This window comes from Phasianus colchicus, chromosome 4 (assembly GCF_987193195.1).
Source record: "Phasianus colchicus chromosome 4, bPhaCol1.hap1.1, whole genome shotgun sequence".
In the NCBI taxonomy this organism is placed as follows: Eukaryota; Metazoa; Chordata; class Aves; order Galliformes; family Phasianidae; genus Phasianus; species Phasianus colchicus.
The window spans coordinates 29025635-29046176 of NC_143439.1; the positions used below are offsets into that span (position 1 = coordinate 29025635).

General features: G+C 37.2%; 1 long non-coding RNA gene across 8 annotated transcripts in view; it reads left to right on the plus strand.

The window, feature by feature from the left end:
• The window catches only part of LOC116231132 (uncharacterized), a 246572-nt gene that overhangs the window by 81178 nt on the left and 144852 nt on the right, over nucleotides 1-20542 (plus strand). For all 8 annotated transcript variants that reach the window (XR_016465992.1, XR_016465994.1, XR_016465995.1 and 5 more), the window contains exon 2: nucleotides 11016-11137. This is a non-coding gene — a long non-coding RNA (uncharacterized LOC116231132). The remainder of the gene's footprint in view (nucleotides 1-11015; nucleotides 11138-20542) is intronic.

A 20542-nucleotide genomic window follows, 5' to 3' on the forward strand; every position in this document is an offset into this window, starting at 1 on the left:
TTGTGCCTTCACTATATTATAGAAGAAATAAAGCATAATTTCAGATGTTGTACAATCCACTGATTAAAGTGCAGGTTTGGAGTTAGAGCAAAACATATGAAAACTTAATAGAATGACTTGGGTTAGAGAAGAAAACTGTGACTGGGGTGTGCATACATATGTATGTAAAGAGCATATTTTGAAGTACTGTTACTGAAAGAGAGGAAATGTCACAAACTTCATTGCTGAGCAGAAATGCTGGGACTAAATTGTTGTGTCATGGATTTGAAAAATTGTCAATACAAAAAGTGAGCAAGTCTTGTTTCTGTCAATTGTCCGTTGAGTTAGAAATGGTAGTTCTGAAATGCCAATGGGTTTGAGACTATTATTACTGTTAGCTTCTGTAATGACATGATGGAAGTGCATTTCCCCATATTACCACAAGTTATGCTGTTTTGATGACTGAAGCTGTTGGTGAGGGTACATTAGGCTGAGCTAAGTGTACTCACTTTCTGCTGTTTTCTTTCTTTTTTTCTGCCAGTGAATTTGGACAACAATATTGCAGATGCCAGCAAATAAAAGTCCCCCAGTTTCTCAACTGGCATCAGCCAGCTTCATTCCAGTGAAGCCAGCAGCAGTGTAGGTTTACATGAGCATAGTGGCTGACTTGCAGATGTTTTTGGTATGTTAAGCAAATATCTTGGAAACAAGCTGTGTTTCAATGACTCTAAAAATTATTTTTAAGGAATAATGGCTTTCTCTTTGGACATGGAGTGTGGAGGGCTGTCTGAATAAAATGTTCTGATTTTTCAATGGAAAGAGCAGCAGCTGTCCTCCAATTGCTAAAAGCCAAACAAATAAAAAGTCTTTTTCTTAAATGCTTTCCTTTATGAAAAACAGCTAGGTGCTGGACCCAAAGAGTGGCGGTGAATGCAATCAAATCTGGTTGGAGTTTAGTTACAAGTAGTGTCCCTCAGGGCTCTGTATTGGGGCCAGTTCTCTTCATCTCTTCATCAGTGATCAGGATGAGAGGATGGAGTGCATCTTGAGTCATTTTGCAGGCAGCACCAATTTAGGTGGGAGTGTTGATCTGTGTGAGGGGAGGAAGGTTCTGCAGAGGGATCTGGATAGGCTCCACTGAGGGGTTGAGGCCAGCTGAGTGGGGTTGAGAAAGGCCAAGTGCACTTCAGTCATGACAACCTCATGCCTACAGTCTGGTGGCAGAGTTGCAGGAAAGCTGCCTGGAAGAAAAGAACCTGAAGGTATTGGTCTACAGCTGGTTTAATGTGAGCCAGCAGTGTACCCAAGTGGACAAGAAGGCCAACAGTACCCTGGCTTCTATCAGAAATGTCATGGCTAGCAACACTTAGGAAGAGATTGTCTCTTTGAACTTAGCTCTGATAAGGCTGCACATTGACTACTGTGATGACTTTTGTTCCCTCACTACAAGGAAGTCATTTAGGTGCTGAAGAGTGCTCAAGAGATGGCCAGTGAGGTTGGTGAAGGGTCTAGAGAACAAACCTTATGAGAAGCAGTTGAGGAAACTGGTGTTATTTGGCTTAAAGAAGAGCACTGTCGGGGTACTTTATCACTCTTTACAGTTATCTCAGAAGTGGTTGCAGCATAGCAGGAATCAATCTCATTTCCTAAGGAACAAAAAGTAAGATAAGAGGAAGTGGCCTCAGGTTGTACCAAGGAAGGTTTAGGTTGGATATCGGGTAGAATTTTTGTTGAAAGTTTCTTGTGAAACATTGCATCAGACCACCCAGGGAAGTAGCTGAGTATTCATCACTGGAGTATTTAAAAGATGTGTAGATGTGGTGCTTAGGATGAAGCTTAGTGGTAGACTTGGTAATGCAAGGCTAATGTTTGCAGTGGATGATCTTGTAGGTCTTTTCCAACTCAAATGATCCTAAGATTTTAGTTTGTTCTGGGTTTAGGCAGGCTAGATTCAGTAGTGGCTGGAGCAGACTGTAATAATACAATATTATTCAAATGTTGTGGAAGAAATGCAAAGCTGTAAAATAAGGTGCTGAAAGATGATTTTTTTTTCTTTATAATTGTAGCACAGCATGAAAAAATAATTTCTTACCTATGTGATATCCAAATGAGAATTAGATTAAATTTGAATGTACTTGTTCAAATATGTAAAGTAAAAATAACGGTCTGCACTTCTTTGAGAGACAGTTAGGCATCTTTATTTTTCAAAGTAATAGGCACAGCAAAAGAAGCATAATATATATTTTAATGAAAATGCTTACTGCCTCCCCACCTACTGCTTCAGCTATAATTCAGTACTGGGGATGGGGATATACAAATTGTCGCTAGATAAGTGGAAAGAGCAAATGCATCCTGATGGGGAAGCTGAGAAGATCTCTGAAAGCGCCCATCTTACACAGTGTACATTGATTTGTTTCAAAAGCTTCAAAGATCAAAGTCTAGAATAATCCACAGAGGACTTAGGCAAGTGGGGAAGCTGAAGGAGTCACAAACCTAGGCTTGATGGCTTCTTTGTTTCCACTCCCTGCCCACAAATTTGATTTGTTGTCATTTTGGCATTTAGTTGTACCCTTTAGTAGGTGAAGGACTTCTGACAAAGTATCTGCTATGGCCTGTTCACCTGCCCATGTGATTGTTCAACTTCTTTGCAGTTCTTCAGCTCTAGTTTTCCAAGCTCCTGATGGTAAAGGGACACAAAGAACCCAAAGCAACCACTTAGGACAGAAGTGGTAGACTCAAAAAGCAGCACTGAGCATCCATACTGAAGCACACGGATCCTGGGGGCCTTTGGAGACTTATTTCCTCCTGTGCTCTGTTTCACCCGAAGCCCTAAAAGAAACTGCTAGACACATTGCCTGCTGGGAACACGCTGTACTCTGTAGACCAGTCTGACTGGTAGCATTGAGTCTTTAGGCCTAGCCATTAACACTCACAAGGGGAAATGTGATTCCAGGAGCAGCAGTAATATTGTAGCAAAAATCCAAACACACCTCAATAAATTATTGTGAATCTAGAGGAGGAAGTTTCATAGGCTAAAGACTGCTAGCCATGTGGTGATGCTTCTATTTGTTTAATAATCACATTCCACTAAAAGTCCTCAAGTGCCTCAGCTCTGAATTCAGAGAAGCATTTTTTAAATTACCATTTTATTCTTTTTTTGCCTTATTTTACTCCTGCAGCTGATATTTGTGCCCATGCATAAGCCCTGTTCTGAAACTGTAAATGGCACCAACAGAAGGAGGGCCTGCAGTCCAGTCATAGTAGAAAGCATTTTCAATGTAGACCAAACTACACAAGGTGCCATTAATTGTGAAAAACAATAAGGAAAAAAGAAAAGTTGTATTTTACAGGTTTGTCCTTCTACACTACAAGATAGAGGAAAAATGGTATTGCGCTACTGAGGCATAAAATGAAAATTCTCTATTAAATAATACTTTTTAAATAGACTTTGAAAGAGCTGATTTTTTATTTTTTTTAAGGCTCTGTTTCTGTACAGGTTGTAAACTGAAGTCAGTCACTATACTGCACTTCCATCTGAAGTTTTAAATATTGAATAACTGTATATAGGCAAGGATTATTAATAGAAAGTATATACTGCAAGCTTAAAGGGAAATTGCTACAATGTTGATCATGATATGCTATGCCATTGATTTTTCTATAAATGAAGACAAGGAAGATTAATGTAAGCTTCAAGCAAAAAATAAATAGTAACACTTTGAAAATCACTAAGTAGATATAAGCAGAGAAGTTTCTTTGAAATGCTTGATGGCCAGTTTTTCCCGCTCTAAAGGGTACAAAACACCAAGATTTCGCTGTTAATTTTAGTGACTGAATTGTATGTAATGTCACTGCTGCCTGGTGAGAGTTAGTGGGTTAAAAAAGAAAAGGTTTTCAGAAGCATTTATGTGTCCTAATTTTTACTCGAGGACCTAGTAAAAGATGCTCTTAATTTTTCCCTTTCAGAATATAATCATGATGTAGACTAACAAGGGCAGAAGGGACATCCTCTTTCTACCTAAAGAGATGAGATTTGAGAGAGAGGTACATGGTCCCTGAACTGCAGACTACATGAAGATTTGGCTGCACTGCCGTAACCTCTGTATCTATTCAAAGACAAATAGGAAGTCAGCGTGCAACAAAAACACTGATGAACTGTATGCACGAAAAAGAATTATGCAAAGTCCTTCAAATTCTGGGACTGTAACTAATTTTCCATAGAATATTGTTGGCACACTGATACTTCATCCTTTAGCAGTGATGGGTTCTATTTGTTTTTCATGTCAGTCACTTTCCAACAGAATAAAGAAAAAAAAAGGCAAGGGAAATACTGGGAAAGCTAGGCAAGGCTACCATGGGCGACAGCTCTTGAAATATGAGACACTTGGTGAAGTTCAACAGGGTGAAAGAAAGCAAAAAAAAAAACAAAAAAAAAACAAAAAAACAATCCTGCTTTTTAGCCCAGTGCACAGCAGTTTTCACTGCAAGAGCAGTAAGTGGGATACAGAAAATGTTCTTTTTCTTCTGTTGTGTTTCTGGGCTGTTTGTCCAGCAGTCAGTTGACTCAATCCCAGACTTAAGATCAGGCTTTTAAGATCAGCCCTTGCAATCTCGCCATATTTCTAATGAGCAGCTGGAAAGAAAGTAATCACTTGTCTCCTTAACCAGCAAATTGAGAGCACAGAACTGGCTAAATTAGATGTTCTCTTAGTTTGCTTTCCTCTTTTCTTTCATACAACAAAACTCAGCACTGTTGTCTTTGAAGAAGTGCATCTGAGAGTTTTCTTGTAGATAGACAGTGCACGCACTAAGATGTTTTATGACAGCATGATCTACTTCTGATTGGCAGAATGCTGTTTTACAGGTCTGTCAATCCTACACGAATCACTAACTGGAAATTAGCTAGCAGGAGGAAACAAAATGATCTCTCTACAGGCAGAGGCCCATCAAGATGAAAAAAAGCTGATCTGCTGATAGGAGAGTGATACAATGCTAATAAACAGCAGGGTTGGAATAGCTAGATGTTCCTAGCTTGGTGAAAGCTGGCTTTCTCTGCAATAAACAGAAATTGAGGTTATGGAGATCAATCTCGGTCCTATTTATCGCAACAGCCACTGGCTTCACTTGGACCAGAATTTCATTCTGTTTCTTTCCCTCATGGTAATTTCGTTTTAATAATTGATTTTAAAAATGCAGCTCTTATTCTTTCTTAAAAATAAATTGGACCAAGAGGACTCCTTATGCAGTCTGTCTGCCCTCTTCATGGCTAAATGCACTTGTCATTATCTTTTCTTTAGAGGGGAAAGCTTTATCCTAAATAATAGGCTGTGGTTATGAATTATGAACACTGTTGTCCAGGCCTCTGCTTCTGACTTCTGTGATAATATGGGCTCTCTGCTCCCTGCTGTGGAGCATCATCAGTTGCAGCTGTAATTCTTCATCAGATAATTAGGCAGTGCTGAATTTTTATCAGAATTCCTGTTTAATTGGAGATATTTGGCATTATTCTGCCTATGAATTTCGCATTTAGAATAAGATGAACTCTCAAAGATAATGGAATTGAATTAGGTCTCAGCACATCACAAGATCTCCTGTGACAAAATACATCAATATTTTCAAGAAATCAGCTACTTTGTCTTTGATGTCCCATCAGCGTATTTACTTCTGGGAGGCTTGTGCCAAGGTCTACCACTTCTTTGCTGGAGAAGTGAAGTGAAACACTTGTCTTGCTGTCAGCCTTATTGGGTCTTTCATTCTGACTGTGAGTGTCCTACCTGGGTCTAGTGCAAGGTCTAGTGCATGTCCTTTAGGACGTGAGCATATTGCAGAGTTCACAGGTGTCTATTTAATGCTGGCTCAGGTAATTAAGTCTCAAAAAATGTTTCTTTTTCACAACCTTATGTAATCATTGAATTCCCTAAAAGATTAAAGAGAAAAGAATAAGAGGGTAGTGGCTAGGAAGACAAAGTAGTGGGAAGCACTAAGTGAGAAAGGGAAAAATTTAAGAAGGAAGGTGAAGTGTGAAAGAAGAGAGAGAATGAAGCAGAAAACAGAGTAGGAAGAGGGAAGATGAGCAGATTTCCTTGAAAGTAGGAGCCACTCTTCTCCCAGTTTGTTTCCTAGTTTACTGATGATTTCAACTTGATTTTTAAAAAAAGGGAGCATTGAATTGCAGTGACATCATGAAAGCCTGGTTATAGGGATACAAGAAGCATAAATCCCTGTGCATTTCCCTCATTGCTTAGAAATTCAGAGAATTCCTAACTTTGCAATATTTGTATCAAGTTGGCACATGGAAACATCTCATCTTAAACAGAAGTATCAAGTATTTGCATTCTGTATTCTGAAGTCTGGACTTTTCTTTCTGCACTTGTTGATTTCTTCTCTTTCTGCACTTGTTAAGATTCTTTAGAACTTAATTTGTGTTACTCTTTGAAATATGAAATATGGATCTTTCCAATTTTGAAAACAGTGGTAATTCTACATTAACCAAACCCTGAATTCTCAACCTCAAATACAGTAGAGGAGGTTGCACTTTCTCAATACTTGTTTTCAATGCATTCAAATAGAAGACAAGTTTTCATGCCCCACATTTTTAGTCTTTCTTTATAACTCTTTTTCTCTGGTTTTGTCATTTTCATAGTATAGTTCACTGCTTCCCAAATATGTCCTGGACTCAAACATCTAAAATGTACTATCAAGATGAAGAGTTTTACGAACACTATGTTAGTGTTTTATATAAGCTTTTGTATCTATCTGGCTAATCAGTAATTCCTTCATAAAAACAGGGTGTTTGGTTTCTTTCTTTCTTTTTTTTTTCTTTTTTTTTTCCTGGATATCTAACTAAACTAGTTAGCTGATGTTCTCTATGCCTTGATGTGTAATTTTTTTTTTTTTTTTAAGTCTGTCAAGCTGTGTGTAAATTTTTTGCATAGGTGGTATTTGATTCATGGTGAAAATGAGTAAACTTCTCTCAGGTCCTTTTCCTAGTTTGTGTTTTACTTAAGGAAAAATTGTTTTTCAAATCTTAGAGGAAGATGAACATTTAATAAAATACTAACCATATGCTTCAGCATGTAAGCATTTGTTGGAATTTTATTAATTTTATTAATGTTTGAAAGAATGTACAATTATCTTGCTGTGTGGTATTAGCAAATTCAATATTAAATACCCTTAGGTTTTTAGCTAAGAGAATGATAGCATACTTCATAAAACACTACTGCTATGTCTTTCCCTTTTCATAAACACTGCATTGCAGGCTGTGTCTTTAGCTGTTTCATAATTTGGAAATGCCTTTTCTTCTTTAAGTTCTCTATTAACTCAGCTGTCCCTCAAGTACTACATTAAGGTTGAAAAACTAATATATTGCACTTCATTTGGGGAAGCTTTTCTTTAAATGAATTTATAAATATTAAGTAGAGAAAATCCTGAAATGAAAAGTAATTTCAAAATAGAAAATTAAATTGTTTTGTTCCACAAAGATCAGAATGAAATGTTTTTACCTATTTAAACATTTTTCTCAATTTTTGTTTCAAAAATAATTTTCACAAAACACTTTCCTTTTGATGAACTGTTATTTTTTGATAGGAAATACAGTATAGGAAAAAACATCTGACTACATGTGAGTAATGAAATAAAGAAATAGAATTTTCACTGTCATGAATCTCAAGACCCTGCACAGTTAAAGGTCAAAAGAACCAGTAACTGACAATGAAGCCTAAGAAGGGAAGTGTGTGAAAGTGGAATTATGTATCTCAGCAAATAGGTGGATGGAGAGAGATGTAGGCTTGATTACAGCAGGTGGAAACCAGCAATAAACATTGAGGGAAGAATAAAAGGCCTCTTGATATCCCTTTTTTTTCTACATGCTGTTACAGTAAGTCTATCTGACATACCTTGTGCTTTTAGAGGAGACCCTACAGCAGTGTCTAGGTGTCAAGCATTTGTTGTGATTTCTTATCCTACAAGGAACATGGAAACAAACTGTAATGCAGTATACCACACAAATGCGGGCAATGATCATGTTCTTGTAGCTACAGTGCTACTGACTTCACTGCACGGGTCCTGGAATTGTGCTGTGCCATGACCTTGCTGCACCATCACACCAGTGCCTCTCATGATTATAGGCAGAAAATGATTTCTTCCTGTAAGAAGCATCTTTTACATTTAGACGTAGCATGAGATTACTGTATTTCTCTGGTTGTTAGAATAGATTTGTTTCATTTTATAAGTAGAAGGAAAAAAGTCCATGAAAATCATTTGGACGACACTATTCACTGTGATTCTTTCAAACAGACTGACTCCTCTTTCAAGCCTTTCAAGCTAGTGTAGCTCTCCCTTTTTGAGGCCCTTCTCAATCTGATTGCAGTGTTATAGGCAGATTGTAAAGGGAATAATTGGATTAATCTTAGCAAGAAAACAGTTGAGCAAACTGCAGTTAATTCACAAGCACAGCTTAATTCTGTGGTGTGTTTGGTGGGTTTTTTTTTTTTTTTTTTTTTTTTGTCATTACTAGATATAGAACCTATTAAATGGTTCAGTCTGGAGAAAGGTAGGAAGGTCTGGCTTGCTCTGTACTGAGCAAGTAAAGGAACTTTTGCAAATCATCATATCTCTCATGGTCTCAAATTCCCAATCTATGATGTAGGGTACGTTGGCAGGACTGCCTTCTTCTTGGACACCTCTGGATGAACTAACAGTTTGCCTCCTCCAATGAAGGCATATCTATTTCTATATACTTTTATTAGAGGTGACAGCTTGTCACTCTAGTGCATTGTTCTGTTATGGCACATTATAGGGTGCAACAAGGTAGCATGATTAAATGAAATGTCAGCCCTGCATCACAATATTTAGAGATAAATGTGCCTGTGTCCAGCATGGGAAAAACATTGTTACCTTACAGAGCTATTTTGCTAGGTAAAATGAAGATGCATGTTGCCATGAATCATTCATTTGCCAAGCACAGCTAGTTTCATTGTATTAGGTGGCTCATCTATGTCACTTGTAGTTTTAGTATCATCAAAAGAACATGCAACAAATGTGAGATGATTTGTTATTTTGTTATTTGCAAAAAGAATCATCGTACTCCAGGGCCATATTTCGGAGATCTATGAAAAGGGTATGAATTTAGCCAGGTAGCAAGATGGGATTCCAGTGTTCACAGCATTTTTACTAGGGAGCTGTATGAATATTTGAAGTGACATTTTCAGTCATGTTATCATATTGATGTTGCTAGGTGGATTTCAGTCATGGAAACATGCTTTGCTTACATGTGCAACTTTTGCTTTACCAAGTAAAGTGTCTTTACATCAATTCATGATTTTTTTGGGCTTTCACTTTTCTGATTCTCTCTCTGTCTCACCTGGAGAGAATGAATGAGCAACTGGGTGTTGCTGAGTTGCTTGCTGGGGTTAAACCACTGCCATGGAGGAAGTCAGAACTCTTCTGTTGTTACAGGTTGTCTGAAATTTAGGAAAACATGACATCAACACAGTATACAGATGTTTTTAATATCAGATATAAAAAGAAGTTATGTTTAGATTTCCTTTCCTTGTAAATGAGCAAATGCAGCACAGTTTTCCCTAAGGTTTTCTGGTGAAATCTGAAGGCTTGCAAAAAAATCAATGTTTTAAACAATTTAATTCAGCACAGTTGCAACGTGGTTGGCTATTATCTAGTTGTTTCCTATGAGGTGGAGTCCAGGCTAGTGTTATACTTCAGGCTACTCTCCCCTGAATTGTAGGATTAGATTTTTAGAAAAGTAAAACACCATTCAGTGGAGTCATGCCAGCTGATACATACATACTTCTATCAATCTGAAGGTCTTCTAAAATTGTTTTTATAATTAAGAGTATTTTATTCTCTTTTCTTCTTCTATAATGTCAACTGTGTTGTTTAGTTTTTAATTTTCAGGAGAGAGCAGCAAGGTAGCATATGTTATATCTTACCCTTTAACTGAGTGTGCCTTGATTTCTGAGTTCATCAACATTTGCAGAGATCAGAAAGTACAAGAAAATGAGAAACTCAGTGATACTGTAGGAAACTTTGATTATAAGCCAAGTTTTGCTGTTCTGAAATGTCAAAATAATTTGCTTTTTGTAGGGTTTTTTTTGTTTGTTTGTTTTTGTTTTTGTTTTGTTTTGTGGAATCTCAGTTACAGAATTCAGAAGACATAGCAGGAATAAATTCACACTGTGAATTCATGTGTGCCCTGTTACCAAAACAGAAACTCACCTGTCTGTTCTGTAGCTTCTATATTTTATATATTTTATATAATATTTTTTCTGATGATATTGTAGAGGACAACCTTATCTTTAAGGGAATGAGCATGCATCAAAGTGGAGTTTAACTGCCTAGTTATCCTTGCCATCTGTAACACATTCTTCATAGCTAGATATAAAAGAGTTGTTCAAGTTAAGCATAGAGACAAAGCGCAGGGGCTGCTAGTCATCCAGCTAGTCATCTTTGCACTTGTCATGCAGTCCTAAGAAACCTGGATGTTTAATCTCTAATATTCGTTTATTGCACTTCCTTTTCTTTGGATTGAATGGTAGAGAGAAATAAATAAGGTCATCTTGTTGCATTTTCTCTTTCTTCTAATTTCAGGGGAAAAAAAAAAGATACCACGTTAACTGTTTCTAACTGTAAAATAAAAATACTTTGCATTTCCAACTATTTTCCTTAGAATGTCTCTGGTCACCATGTGTATGTCTTCCAGCATCTTAAACATATTTATGTGTGTGTTCTATCCTGAACTCAATTGAGTGTTTTGAAATAAGATGCTAAGGTGATCTGAAGTTACAGTTCTAATGACCTATGATCACGGTTCAAGTTTCTCTCCGTCACCCTTAGGAGTAGCAGTTCTTGAACTTCTGAGCTTTGTTGGAAGATGAAAATCTTATATGGCATCTTCTTGATAGTTACAGTGCTTATGAAATGACATCATGACAAATAAGAAAATTCTTTCTACGTAGAACTAAGGAACTTCCTATGTAAGACAAAAAAAAAAAAGTGACTCACTGGTTCTTCTCTTCTTACAGATGCATGCCATTCCTCTTTCATCTTTTCTTGGGGAGGAAGCTTAGATGTGACAACGCTCAATTTTCAGCCACTTCTGCAGTGTTCTTCTAACTGAGAAGCAGGAGATGTCATTTACTAGCAGGTACGTTTGCTCACAGATGTTTAATTAAAATCTAAAGTGAAGTCTTTTTGATGATCATGTTCTGTAAATGTACAAGTGGAATTATGCTGACATAATTACAGTATTGGTAAATATCAAATATTAAGGTTGCTATGCTTAAATATTCTCCAAAAAGAGTTTGCTTTGAAGTTGAGTTTGTTAAATTTCCACTTGTGTCATGCTGATTGCATGGCAATCAGCCACATATTAAAAGAATTGCATATGAAACAACTAGCAGAAGTGAGTAACCAAGTAAATAACTGATCATTTGCAAAAGCTGGTTGGGCGTCCCAAATCCAAAAATATTCAGATAGGCTTGCATCTGTTAGGGTGTGAAAATTCATTTAGTCTTTCAGCAATTAATAGAGGGAAAAAAATGAAACCAATGCAAAATTTTATGTATTGCCATTTTTTTCTTTTTTCTCTGCCCATGGAATTTAAATAGAGTCTATGAATTGAGCTGCTCTGGAGTCAGAATAGAAATGTAGCAAATGCATTTGTATTTGCCTTCATTCTGCTCCCATGTTCCTTTCAGAAAAATGTTTCTCCTCCAAAATTTTCAAACTAGCCAACGAGTCCTTTTAGGACCCAGAGTATGCAGTGTATAAATATTAAATTCTCAGTGTTTGGAGTCTTATGCCAGGTCTGTAATTTTCCATTAAAAAGAAACAGAAATTGTTTTAGAAGGTGCATGTCATCCTGACTGCCACTGCACAGCTCATAAATCTGGACCTTGTTTTAATTTAATGTGTCAGAAAATGACTCATTTGTTCATAACTACATTAATTCATTCACAGCAGCACTTCATAAAGGAGGCCCAGCTACTGTAAAACTAATAATCTCAGACTATCCACTCTCTTGAAAAACAAGTATACTTTCTTCTCATGACTGGCGGAAGCATGCCTGGACTAGAACAAGGAGTTGTGCTTTAAATTGTGTTGGGCATAGTAACTTCAATAACAGGTATTTTTAGAAAGTATGAGCTTTCCCTACCCAAAATAATTAGATTAATTTAAAACAATCCTACTAAAGTAATTTCACTGTTGTAGGGATATTTTAAAATTTCTTTTAGGTTTTTTTTTTAAAAGATCTGGTGTTTTTTTAAAGATCTGTAGTCATGTTTTGAGCTTTTCTCTGCCACCCTTAGGGGTAACAGTTCTTGAACTTTTGCATTTTGATGAACATTGAGAATCTTCTGTAGCACCTTCTTGATAGGTACAGTGCATGTAAAATAATCATCATGACAACTACAGTGATGTCACAAGAGACGGTAAAGCAGTAGTGAAGTTATTTCAATAGATGAAGTTTGAAGTGATCACTGCACGTATTACAGGCAGGGGAGGCTGATTGCATTCATATAACTTGTCCCTTGTTATCAGTTCCTATTCTATGTACTGTATATAAAAACATGTAAGAAAGTTAGTCGTCTTAGTTTTGCCTCCCTAATAGCTATATATAGATAAAGATTTGGAAATGAAATACCTCCTTCCTAGACTGATGCAGTTTCACTTTGAAGTAATCTTATTATCTTAATTATCTTTCTCTTTCACTCTTATTCTTACCAGAATTTCAGTGTATTTTTTTGTGTATTTCAGTACGTTTTGAGAGTAATGCACTGAAGTTCATGAAATTGTGGCAAGTTCTTCTCTGAACATTTTTGTTTTAAATCCAGAAAATCACTATTGACTTTGGAGTTCTGGCTTTCTCCAGCACACTGGAGAGCATAATTTGCCTTCTGCTGTTTTGTCTGACTACAGTAATGTCTTGCTCTATATCATCCCAACTATTAGACTCTCAGAACAACATTTTCTGCTGGGATTTCAAAAAGCAAATCACATTGTACCTGTCAAGCAGCTATAGATCTTCTCAGCTGTCAGTTCTTCTGAAGTATTAGCGTTCTGTTGTGAACACCACATCCTCAATAGGAGTTCTTACACTGTAAGTGTATGTGTGGTTTCTGTCTTTGCTGCTGCTTACATGCAGCTCAGAGAAATTATAATCCTTCCACTCCTCAGAGAAGCCAAATCAGTCAGCATGGGTTCTAGTAATAGAAGTGGGAGATTCAGGATGTAGAAAATTCCTTCAACTGACGTTTGTGTTCCCTGCTGCCACATAAAACACTTTGGTTATCTCTTCATAGTTCTGCTGGCTCATTAATTCCAGAAAGAGACATGGGTTTAGGATGTCAGACCTACCCTGCTGCTCTCATTTGGAAAGGTGCAACTGATGGATGTTCTTTGAGAATGATTGGCACGGTTAGGTATTTTACCTGGTGCTCATGGCTAAGATGGAAAGCTTAAAGGAGTGGGAAACTGATTTTAGAAAAAAAATGTTGTCAGTAGAAGTGTTCTTGCTGTAACAATGTATAGTGTTTTTAAAATTACAGCAGATACAGCGTGAGGAATAAACTTTGTAATCTTGAGAGTTTCTATCTTTAAAAGTCTCTCTCACACAGTTTAAGAGTGTCACAAAACCATAGCTTGCTGATTTTTTTCCTATTTTCAGTGAAAAGCTGAAAATACTGTTGGGTTTATTTTCCTCTCCTTTGTTTTTCAGTAGGAACAAAACTGTTTGTTTTTCCAAGCACTGCATGGAGAATAAACTTTCTAAAAGTTTCTACTTTTTACCTGTATCTGTCAGAATCAAGCCTGCAGTTATGCAGAGTGTGAACTTGTGTGTGATTTCTTCTGATCTAGACAGGCTGGATGACTTGTTATGGTACTGTCTAATCTTGACCTTGAGTTACATACCTAAAAATGTTTTTGTAAACAAGAAGCTTATTTTGTAAACCAAAGTGCTACAGAAAGAGTCACTAAGTATTGAGATGATAATGTCTCTGTAATGTATTTAAATAGGGAAATCTTTCAATTTAATTGCTAATACAAATGTTAATATATCAGTGTGACATTTTCACACTTGTTTACAGAGCAGTACTTGTTAAGGAAGCAGGGAAAAGCATTGCTATGCAAATCACATATGACTTTTAAACAATCCGGAACCATTTGCTCATTGACAGCATCTGGGAAAACTAATGTGATGTTCTGTAGCCAAAAGAGCTGACAGTGTGATCCATGTATTGATGCTGCTTGGATGCAGCCTACTCGCTTCCCCCTGTGTATTAGATGGAGGAAGGTATTTCATTTTAGAGGCATGAGCTAGGAGGCAGAGATGGTTCCTTTACAGAAGGAGTGAGAAAAGGAAATGCAGTACCTCTGCTCTCTGGACTATGCAGAACCCACACTAAAGGCTGGTAGTCAGACACTACAACATAACTGTCATTTTCAGTATGATATGTAAGAGGACATCTATTGTAGAGATCTATACATAAACAAAAGGACTGTCCCAGCTTCCGGAGTGCAAAATGGATACTTTGCAGAAATACACAAACTATTAAGTTAGGGATTATGTTTTGGATTTGTAGCTGCCTTTGGTATTTCTCATATGTGCTGTTGTTTGTTTATCTTAAAATAACACCCAGAAATCTTGACAGTAGAGCCTCTTAGTGCTATAGAGAGAACAAATTTTAAGGCAGGCAAAAAAATACAGCCAGGAGGAAAACCAGGCCACCATCTCTATGGCCATTTTCTTCTGCCACTACTGACACCAACTGGGAAACAAGCTATTAATGCTTTGAGAGACCAAAGCATATGCACTGTTCTCCCTGGAGAACTCTGAAACCAATTTGAATGTCTGTCAGGCCTTTTAACTTCAAGGTTGTGCTCAAGACTTTTTTTTCCTGGTAGATGGAGAGGCATTGGATATATATACTCTGCTTAAGGGTTGTGACTTAGGGAGTTCCACTGTCCTTGCTGTTGCAACATGTTTGCATTTTTAATTTGCTTAATGCACCTAGAAAGTTGTGACAGATGCTGTGCAAGGTGAGGTGGTCATAGGCTTAATTTTTGCTTTAAATTGTTTACCTTAAAGAGTATGTCAATCTTATCTTTCCCTCTTCTCCTCCTGCACTGTTTCTTTCCACATATAGCACTGTTCTTGGTCTAGTGAACTGATATACTTAAAAGCTACATGGCTTGAAATGAAGGCTAAGAACCTGCAACAGTCAGGTTGAAAAAATGGGTTTTGTCACTAAACAATTAACAGACACTATGAAGTTAGGTGAATCAACTGACCTATAGCTCAAATGCTGGCAGAGTATCATTAGGTGTGTTCCTGTTAAAAAGATATGAGTTTCAGCTGATTTTCTTTACTAACAATCCTAAGGCTCCTCTTCTCCCTTGATTTGAATTCATCCACAGCACAGATTGTAGTTTACATAGACAGAAGCTGTAATTAAGAGTAGGCATGGTGGTTTATTTTCTTTTCTGGAAATTTTCAATGTTTGCTTTTCAGTACAATAAGGATGGAAACCTGCAGAGAATAGAAAAGAGAGGAAACTCATTAAAAAAAAAAAAATCAGCTTTTCTAAGACTGTTTTGATTTGATGTTTGAAACTTTTTTTCTTTTGCCTGTTTTATGTTGATAATTTGTGTCCTTGTGCTCTTTGAAATGTATTTCCCAAGACTGCTTGTTTTCACGGAGGCCGGTAATTTTTCTTCTCTATCAGAGTAATGGTTTTCTTAGCAGAGGTCTATCTACAGTTAAACTCCAGATCCAGACACTTCCTTGGTATTGTGGATATTTATATTTAGTATTTGAATATTCCTGTAAATGGACATTTCGTTTTTCAGTGTATTGAATACACTGACCTCCAAAGGCATTTGGAGTAAAAGGACATAAATATGCCCGCTGGCTGAAATCTGTTCTTCAGAGGATTACCTTTGGATGTTAAATGACTTAGTATAATTTGTCAGCATGATGCTCATTCTGTAGCAGTCCTGTTCCTTGTGAAGTCACAGGAATGTTGGATTCAAAAAGAAGGGCATTGTTTTGGTTTTTTTTGGCTGATGGATACAAGAATTCAAATTTCAATGGTACTAGATTGGCAATGATCAAAATTCTGTTTTCATGTTAAAAGAACTGTACTCTGTAGATGTTGGAAACAGCAAAAAGACAGTCTTTCATTATCCATTTATACAGATAAATCTATCATGTATATTTACTGCAGTTTGTTTATATTGATTTTTCATTTTATAAATCACTTTACCATTGCAGCATCTTGACGAGTATATGTATTAAAGCACACTTTATTAATATATACTTGCTGCAAATCTACTCGCTTCCTAAAAGCCACGCACATACTTTCCCTACTGTCTAATGATATACAAGCATGAATGAAGAGGTGATCTTTGCAATGGGGTGCATCTGATTTATAGCCCTTAAATAGGAAATGATTATAATAGTAGTAAAATTCTTCCATGTAAGCTATGACATGAAGTGAGCAGCTTGGACAGTAAGGAACAGTTTTCTGAAATGAAAGATGTCCTCCCCAAAAAGCAATTAACAAAAAGAAAAATTTCTTTAAGATGTCAATGAAGGAGTAGGAGAGCTGTCTAGGGAGTGTATTGCTGTGGGCAACCATGGGCAGAAAGTAGGGAAAGGTCTTATTCCCCAGGAGTTTGTTAGATGTAAGCTGTGTCAAAATCAAAAAAGATTTCTTCCTGGAACTTGTACTTTACATCTTTGCTGCTTCAGAGAGAAACTCATGACAGCTCTTTAAGTTGTGTAATATTTTAAGAGTGGGGTTTGTTTTGGTGGACAGTTGGGTTTATTTTGTCTGTTGGCTTTGCACTGGCATGTGCAAAAATCATAGCTGGAGGCTCTCTCTTCTTGGGGGTAAGGGACTACATCTACCCTCTCTTATTTAGGGGCAACAAGAGGGGCTCATTTTGCTTAATACTTGTTACAAGAACTTGGTCAGCTGAGCCTCAGGATGGCTGTAGAACCTTCCAAAAGCTTCTTAGGACAGATGCGCAGCCTTTCCCACAGTCATCACACACGTATTTCAACATTACTTGTAGAGATTTGTGGTTTATTTTGAGTCTGAGCTAATGTTTCTACAGAGATATAAACATTCTATTTTCTGTGCTTAGAATAACATGTTTAAGCAGAATGTAGGAGTTTGTCTTTCTTGAATATTTCAGTTATTCAGTACCTTGGAACTAGTAATCTCTAGAAACCTGTGTCATGTTTTTGCTTTTTTTAAATTATTCAGTATTTTGCTACCTTTGGTTTATTTTGTATAGGTGAATGGAAAAGTAGGTTAAGTGAAATGATATTAGTAGTATTACAACTGAGAAAATCATAAGCCAATAAGAACTGGTGATGCCAGTGTTCAGGGGTTGTTATGTGTTGCAGTAGGCAACTGCCTACTGCAACAGTTATGGGCCTTCTTAAATGTCTGGCTATAAACACAGTGTGCTGTTGACTATCTCACTGTAATAAGGACTACATAAACCCATTGCTAGAAGGGGTTAAAGCAGCTGAGCAGAGCATAGCTGAAACTTGAGGCAGAGTTGGGACTGTCTTCTGAAGTTGGCTGAGATAAACCATGCCCAAAACTTAGCTGGCTGAAATGCTATGCATGTTAAGCTGCCTCTGTAGTTGATGAATTAGTAGAAGTTGCTTCCAGAGTGCAATTCCTCTTGAGTGTGTCAAAAAGCATGCTTTTCTAGGGAGCCCAGGAGTGTTCAGTGACAGGAGCCTTGTGCCACTAATTGGAAATTGTTCTTGTGAAGTGGGAGAGTCTGTTTGAAATATATGTTCAGAAGTAATGCTTTTTATTTAAAAAGTCCTTTCTCATACATAAAGCTAAAAACACTTTAAGAAAGTGTATGGATGTTATTTGCTGTTTTTCTTACAGTCTGTGTAAACAGATTGGAATAATTGGTACAAAAGCTGAGGTATAGATAAGATTTGTCTATTAATCTGGAGATTAAGCTGTTAGTGAACAGTTAATAGAAGTTCTGTCACAAGTTCTTTGCATCACCTTTGATAGAACTTTGGAGCCATGTTCCCTGGACAGTGTATTTTCTCACTAGGCACTTAAATGAAGTGAGCTGGAATTCTTGTTTGTTCCCTGCATCCAGTAAGGATTTATTTAGAAATCTGCTCATGTTATTCTGTCTCCTAAGAAGTAATAAAGTGCTTCCTGGCCTTACTGCTTTTCAACTCTTCTGCTATTGTCCTGCTGGGGGAAAGCAAAATCTCTTTAGGAGAGGGCAGTGAGTTTTCAGGCTCTTGTTCCTTCAGAAGAAACAGGATGTCCTGGATTTAATGGTCTACTTATACATAAAATATATCTGCTTTTGGTTCTCTTATTCAATGAATGGTTTTTTTTAAGTGCTCAGTTTACAAGAGTTTTACTGTGAGTGCTGTCAATGCTTGTTGCCCATCCTAGATGTTATGAATGCTTTGGATTTTCTCACAGACGTTGTCCCAGTGTTTTTTCATGATGAGCAAGAGATCCCGCACTCTGGCTACTAAGTTACTGTTGCCTGTATAATCTGTAGTTACCTGTTTGATCACTAGAGGTTGTTGTGTACGTGCAAACTCACAAGCTGTCTTCTCTGCAGAGATGCCAGGGCCAGCTCCAGAGGAGGGGTGAGGAATCAAGGATGTGAGGGATAAGAGGAAAAGGATTTTGTTCACATAGACTGGGTAGGCCTAGGCTTTAGGTGAATGGTCAGTAACATCTTTGAATTTTGTGTGCCTATCCCCTAAGTCTGAAAATCCAGACACCCTGCATCTTCTGTAGACACATGACTATACCGGAGCATAAAGGGAGAAATAGGAAGAAAATGGGTATCTTGTGCTCTAAAAGTCATGAGATATTTTTAGTAACTTTGTGGGTCTGGAGAATGCTTAGTCTAAACCTTGAAATGTAGTGTTTCTTCTTAGAAGATGGAAAACATTCAGAAGTCAAAATTTCAGGTGTTTATTGTCTTTGGTCTCCTGTGCACTCTCCTGGCTCAAGAACAGAGAAATACAGAATGGAATATTGTCATTTCTCACAAAAATGAATGTTACCAACATATTGAATGGTAACAATTGTTACCATAAAAGCAAGTGTTTTTGCCTTTTTCTTCCTGAAGTATTACACTGCATTCTCTTCTCTTTGTCTACCTTTTACTACTCCTAGGCAGAATTTGGGTCTTTTAGGTGTTATTCTTTAATGGAAATCCGAAGTTCAGAAGTAAACGGGAGAGGCTTTTATCCATTAATGCACAGCTAAGACAGGTTTTGCTATTATGAATCAGCAAGATGTGGGGCTTTTTTTCTACTTTGCTCCTATCTATCACAGGTACTGATGCTATCCTGCCTACACGATTGGTTAAGCAAAAAGAAATGGGCTAAGGCATCCCTGATGTTGTCTTATCTCTTTCCATGTAAACTGAGCAGAAAATTGCATGTTTTTTCTTCAAAATGATAGTATTTTCTTGTTGTTCTGGCAGTTTTGCTATAAGGCAACTCACATGTAGGATGCTAAACAAATCTGACTACGATGTTGATGTGGACTGCTTTTGTATATTCTGTGGCCCATGAGTTTAATTTTCTCAGTCTGTAGTCACCTTTGCTTGGACTGGCTTAAATCTGACCATGCCAAAATGAAGGAAAATGTATATCCTAACACAAGCATAATTATCCTACTTCTTACTTTGCTGTACTTGAGAAGTCCCAAGGTCAAACTTGTCTTCTACCTATGCTGTGCATTTTAAAACATACAACTGGAGCTACCCGCAGCGTGATCCATGTGACTCTCGGGGTTGTGCATGTGCATCTGGGGGCTGTGGGGTGGTTTTCTTTAAAGTGAGATCACAGCACTCTTAATGTCATTTGCCTTCAGTCCTGTCCACCTCCATATGTCTTCAACTACCTTGATGAAGTGGTTCTTATCCAAGAGTAGGAAGAGTCATTTTGGTGTCTCTTATCTAAGGTCAAGAATGGTTACATTTCTGAAAGCTCAGCTACAGCCTGTCTGAAAGACTTTCATTAGGTAATGGTTTTGTTTTATGGTTTAATTTAACTAATTTGGATTGATATCTAACAGGGCTTCCTCTGGTTTTCTGCTTGAAAGTACAGCTGTGAACCAATCTGTAGTCTGTCCTCTCCTGAGCTGTTAACTTTACAGTGTCAGAAAGTAAATTTGTATGTTGCGAGGCCAAAAAAATGCTGCTTTAGACTTTGAGTAATCAGCACTTCTTGCTTGAAAAGTGACTGGCGCTTCATGATACTCTCCTTATAACAAGTAGTTCTGTCTTATTCAGCATGAACTTTTATGATTGTTTTTGAGTTCGTTCTTTAAACCAACTCTGTGTATAGTTAGTTCTTAATTGTGCTGCTTTTTCTTTTTTAAAGCTGTCCCATCACTTTGCCAGTAAGACAGCACTATCAAAATTAAATTTCCTTAAAGCTTCTTTCTACTTTCAGTCCCTCTTATGGTAACACTGTAGAAGTTACCTTGTGTAAATAAAGCTGGTTTCATATGTG